Source organism: Sorex fumeus, unplaced genomic scaffold (assembly GCF_029834395.1).
Source record: "Sorex fumeus unplaced genomic scaffold, SorFum_2.1 ptg000072l, whole genome shotgun sequence".
Lineage (NCBI taxonomy): Eukaryota > Metazoa > Chordata > Mammalia > Eulipotyphla > Soricidae > Sorex > Sorex fumeus.
The window spans coordinates 33,841,581-33,847,420 of record NW_026606129.1 but is presented as its reverse complement, the minus strand read 5'-3'; positions in this window follow the sequence as shown (position 1 = coordinate 33,847,420).

Genomic DNA, 5,840 nt, shown 5'->3' with positions numbered 1-5,840 from the left:
GCAACGATAAGAAAAATAACCACTGAGATGAAGAATGCAAGACTAGGCTTTGTTTTTTTGTTGTTTGTTTGTTTGGTTGGTTTGGTTTTGGGGACTCACCAAGTGGTGATCAGATATAAATATCTTGAGCTTACCTACAGGAAAGAAGTGGAGATTGCATATATGTGATTCAAAGCCATCAACCTAGGGATTTCAATTTTTTATTGGATGAGATATAAAGTGTGTAAAAATCAGACATGTCAAGAATCACCCTCTGGGAAAACAAGTCAAGGTGAAGGGGAACCAAAAACTAATGATGATAGAAAGAACCAAGAGAAAGTGGTTGCTCCGACACAGGTATAGAAATATTATCTTAAAAAAATTGGAATAATTTATCGTATAAAATCTGGGTGTGGGTCAAGCAAAAAACTTTAAGTGTCTTTTTGCTTTCTGATGTATTGTGATCATTGTGACATTGAGAGGTGCCCAGGTCTCTGAGGCGTGTGTTAATGCAGGAAGAACACTGGAATCAAAGAGATGTGCTTAGAGCCGGAGTTTCTTCATCCTCTTAGCTATTTCTTCAACACTCTGGAAGGCATCTCAAGCCACTCTCTTCCTCCTGCACAACTCAGGTGTCAGGTCATTTGTCATGTTGAGTTCTCGATTTAGGTACACATAACTGTTGCATTCAGAGATATTCATTCTGTTGAGAGTGAATGGAACATCAGAAATGAGACCATTTCTCATAAACATTGTCTTCGTGAGATTCAGCTGTACTCCGACCTTTCCACATTCATGGTCGAAGTCGGCCAGCATTTGTGCTGCTTGGCTGATTTTTGGTGTTATTAGAATGATGTCATCAGTGAAGCAGAGGTGGTGTAGCTGCCAACCATCTATTTTCACTCCCATTTCTTCCCATTCCAGTCATCGCATGACGTTCTCGAGGGTGGCACTGAAGAGTTTTTGTGAAATGGTATCACCCTGCCAAACACCTCTCTTGAATGGATGATCACTTTCTTGTAGAATGGTGAGATCCTGGTAGTGAATCTGTAATACAGCTCACGGAGGATCCTGATGTATTGAGTTTAAATGTGCTGTTTGCCCAGATGGAACCCCGGTGACCAGAAGCCTTCACAAGCATAGCTTGAGTATGCGGGAACTAGGACTTTTCCTCCAAACCGCCGGGACCATCCCGGCCCCCATATAACCTCTGATCCCGGAAGTCACGCCCACGGCCCGCCCCCCAGCGCCATCTTTGCAGCACATTGCAGTACAGAGAGAAGAAGGACCACATGGAGGGCTGGCTCCACAGCTCCCGGAGAAGAAACCAGGTTCCAAAAAGAGCCAAGATCACCGGGAAGTCCCAGATGGGGTAGGTGCCGCATCCCGCCTCCCCCAGATGGAACCCCGGTGACCAGAAGCCTCCACAAGCATAGCTCGAGTATGCGGGAACTAGGACTTTTCCTCCAAACTGTGCGGCCGCTTATGCGACATCTCTGTATATACAAAGTGATCAATAGGAAGTAAATCACCCAACGTTTCTCCCTGAAAATCAGAGTTAAGATTGGAGCACGGCCACAGCCCCAGAAGCACAAGGACTTAATGCAGAACCCAGCAGCTTGGAGCAGAAAAGTGAAAGGACTATGCGTTAATCCAGGCCATCATGTCTGCCCCGGAGGGGAAAGGGTGTTGCCCCATTCACCCTCTCCTCTCTGGAAAGAAAGATGGCGGCCACATGGGAGCCTTGTGGACAGCAGGTGTGAGCCGGGGGTGTGGGGGCGACTAAAACCTCATGGGAAGGGGGGCGTTCCAGTCCGTCCTTCATGCCCTACCAAGGCCGCCAGTTGCCCCCCACGAGCGGCTCACCAGCACGGCCACGACTCCAGAGCACAGAAACCAATCTCTTAATTATCTGATTCTCATTAGAAATATATCCAGGGTTAATTAGCAAAATAGCGGAAATCCAAAACCAACATTTAATTCTTGAACCCAGCTGTAGAAAGCGAATCACTTCACAATGCTTTCTCAGCTTGTCTGATCTGGAGGGAGAGGGTAAACTCTAAATAATAGTGGTGCATCTTTTATTGAAACAATGAATCTAACCAAAGCAGATAGAGTGTCAACTAGAATTCATTTGCCTCGCAGGCATTGGGAGGGGTGGGGGGTGGGGTTTTATTGGGGTTCTTCATGGTAAAAAATGGGTATTGGTAAAGGGAAAGGTGTTTGATATTTGCATGACTGAGACCTAAACCTGAAAGCTTTGTAACTTTTCCCACAGTGATTCAATAAATAAATAAATTACAAAAAAAATGTGCTGTTTGGCGAGGGCTTCGATGACGACTTCAGTCTCAACAGAATCAAAGACCTTCTTTAAATTAATAAACATTAGACAGAGCGACATCTTGAACTCCTGAGAAACCTCAATGAGCTTAGTTATCGTGTGGATATGGTCGATTGTGCAGAATCCTTTTTGAATCTGGCTTGCTCACATGGTTGTCCTTCATCTAGTGTTCTGCCAATCCTATTCAGGATGACTCGAGTAAACAGCTTGTAGAGGACAGAAAACAGGCAGATCAGGAGATTGTTGCCAATGTCATGGATGTCTCCCTTCTTGTACAGTAATACAGTTCTGCTGGTTTTCCATTGGACGGAACCTTACATTCAGACCAGTAGCATGTGAAGAGCTGAGCCAGTGTATTGATGAGTACTGACAGTAGGTTGTTCAGGGTTCAGGTCTCACCTTGTCTGGGCCAGGTGCTGTTCACTTCTTTACTGACAAAATGGCATATGGATTTCAGAAGGGAGAACATTGGGAATGACATATCCATCCTGCAGAATTTGGTATGTGTGCAGGTAGACGTGGCTATTGAAGAGATCCGAGTAGAAGTCATGGATAATCTTCTCCATTGCCCTTCTGAAAGATGTGATAGATCTATTAGGATGTCAGAGGACAGTCATCTTGGTCTTGTAGTTGGCGAAGGACAGGCGGGCATTGCAAATGCTTTTCCTGGCTTCTGCTGCATCTGCCAGCACTACTGCTCTACTCTCTTTGAGGGCTTCCTTTATTGCTTTTCTGCACTACTTTGCGAGCTCGGATGTTCACTTGCAGTTGCCTGAGGCTTGTGCCAAGCCACATTGGTGCATGAGCTCAAGAGTTTTCAAAGAGAGATGTCTTTTTTGTGATTATCTCTCTCTCAGCATTGCTTGTATAATCATGGAGGTTCAGGACCAGTTGATTGTATTCTTCGTCTGTGTTGTCAACAATGGCATCTTCCCATGTTGCAGTAATAGTGCCAAAGAGCTCCCAGTTGGCGGTCATTCTGGGAGTTCTCTTTGCAGCCCTTTCTCCCTGCTTCGTGAAGTAGAATTTTGCACAAAGGAGACTGTGGTCTGATTATGTTTGGAATTTGGGGACAACAGCGACATCAGTCAGGCAATACCGTCGATTGAATATGATGTGGTCAATTTCGTTGTGGAACCGTCCACTAGGAGACTCCCATGTCCAATGTTTAGATTCGGGCTTCTGAAACTGTGAGTTACCATGGATGGTCTTTATTGACTTGATGAACTCAAATAGTCTCTCACCCTGTTCATTCCATTCTAGGCCATGGGGCTCGATGTGGAGTTCTTTGACTGATCTTCTCGATCCTATCGTGGCATTAAAATCACCCACAATGATCTTGTGGAAGGTGTGGTCTTCTTTACAGAATTCTCCAACACCATGTAGATCTTCTCAGTTTCTTCTTCATCATAATTGGGTGTTAGTGCGTAGACAATGAAGATAGAAACTGCTGGCAGTGAGCCACATCTATTCAAGTGTAATCGTCCGATTCGAGTTGTTAGGCAACCTGGCAGGAAACTAAAGGTAAGGTAAAGGTAAAGGCCCTCCCGTTGATCGTCGATTTGCTCGAGCGGGCCCAGTAACGTCTCCATTGGAGACTTTATTGTTACTGTGTCTGGCATATCAAATACTCTCGGTAGCTTTCCGGGCTCTCCGAGAGGGGCAGAGGAATCGAACTCGGGTCGGCCATGTTGGCCGCTTGTAAGGCAAACGCCCTACCCACTGTGCTATCGCAGGAAACTAATGCAATTAAATCTTAGATACTTGGACCCTTAAAATAAAGACTCTTGGTGAAATGGGGAGTATATGGAGTGCAGTGTCTAAGTAGAAAATTTTTATTGTTTCCTTACTTCTTTGTTTTACTAGTCCTGCAGATATGGTGTTTCGTAAGGCTTATTTCCCAACTGAATAATCTTTTAAAGTGTAAAAATCAAGAATAATTGTAGCAATGGGTAATTTTGAGACCATATTACATTCTAAGTACTATGCAAGCCAGTGTGTTTATACTGAAAGTAGAAGACAAATGTAGAGAGAATATTTTTAATTGAGGTATTATGAAATTTTATCAGTTAACTAATTTAATTTGGGGACTATATCTGAGATGCTCAGGGCTTACTTCTGTTTCTGTGCTCAGAAGTCGTTCCTGATGGTGCTTGGAGGACCATATGTGGTGCCAGAGATCAAAATGGGGTTTGATGCATGCAAGGCAAGTAACTTAAATACTGTGTACTATCTCTCTAAGCCTTAGAATAAGAGATTTTAACAAAGACTACATAGAACAGAGAATAAATTTATTTTCTAAGTATTAGGCCATTGTATTATTAGAACAGTGGGAAGTTCCCTCACATGTCTAAATGCTTGCTTGATAACTTTATTATCTCAAACATATCTCACTTCAGCATGTCCAGAGTTGACCTATGATTTCTTACACCCAAAATTTACATTGTTCTGAAAACCTGTAAACATTATGCATGTTTCTTTCTCCATGAATGATTCATTTTCCAACTAGTTTAGGTAATTGAAATTTGTAATTAATGCTTGATTCAGTACTTTATTGTTATTCACTCCCTTTCTTACCCATTGTCCAGTCTATTAGAAGACTTTGTTAGATTCACCTCCAAAACACATCTCAAGACACAGTCCATTATTTATTCTGTCTCTACTGTCATGCGCAAATGGACTACAGAAATAGCTTCAATACATGCATTCAATGTGAATTTAGGTTCTTTCTGAAATGTTCATCAAACTGCAACTAGATAAGACAGAAAACTAATGAAATTTATAACCCTCTTAAAACTTCCCGAGGTCTGTTTATAGTTAAAACTGGCAGTTGCCAGATTTGTGAAAGACTATCAGAAAACCTCTTTCTGTTTTCTATCAGAGCAATAGTACAATGAGTAGGGCACTTGCCTTGCATGCACCAGCCTGGGTGCATGCTGGTGCATGCACTCATATGGTCCCTCACACTCATATGGTCCCTTGAGTTTCTCCAGGAGTGATCCCTGAACACAAAAACAGGAGTGTAAGCCTTGAGCACCATCCAATGTGGTACCACAGAAATATTAATAAATAAAGGAAGAAAACAATAAAATCTCTTGGTTAGGTTAAGTGAATTTACTCTGCTAAGTACAAAACACTGCTTTCTAAGTAGAGAAAAAGGAATATTTACAATCAGGTCTGTGCTCAAGAAGCTAAGAATGGATCTTTCAAGGCAAACTGATTTAGATGCCATTCCTCAAGTATTAATTTAGGACTGATAGTCACAGCTAAGAGAGAAACAAATTTTCATAAACTGGTGTTTAAAAAGCAAGTTGTTTCTGCAGTTGAACATACTTTTGTCTTGATGGAAGAGATGAGTCAAATGTTTATCTGGATAAGTGGGTGGCAAGAATTTCCTAGGGCAAACAGCAAAGTTATTCATTAGTTTAGAACCTCAACCTCAGAAGTAAGAATCTTCTGAATCAGTTACATCATATTGACTTGCATGATCCCAATACTCAGTTCTAAAAGTTAAGCTAAA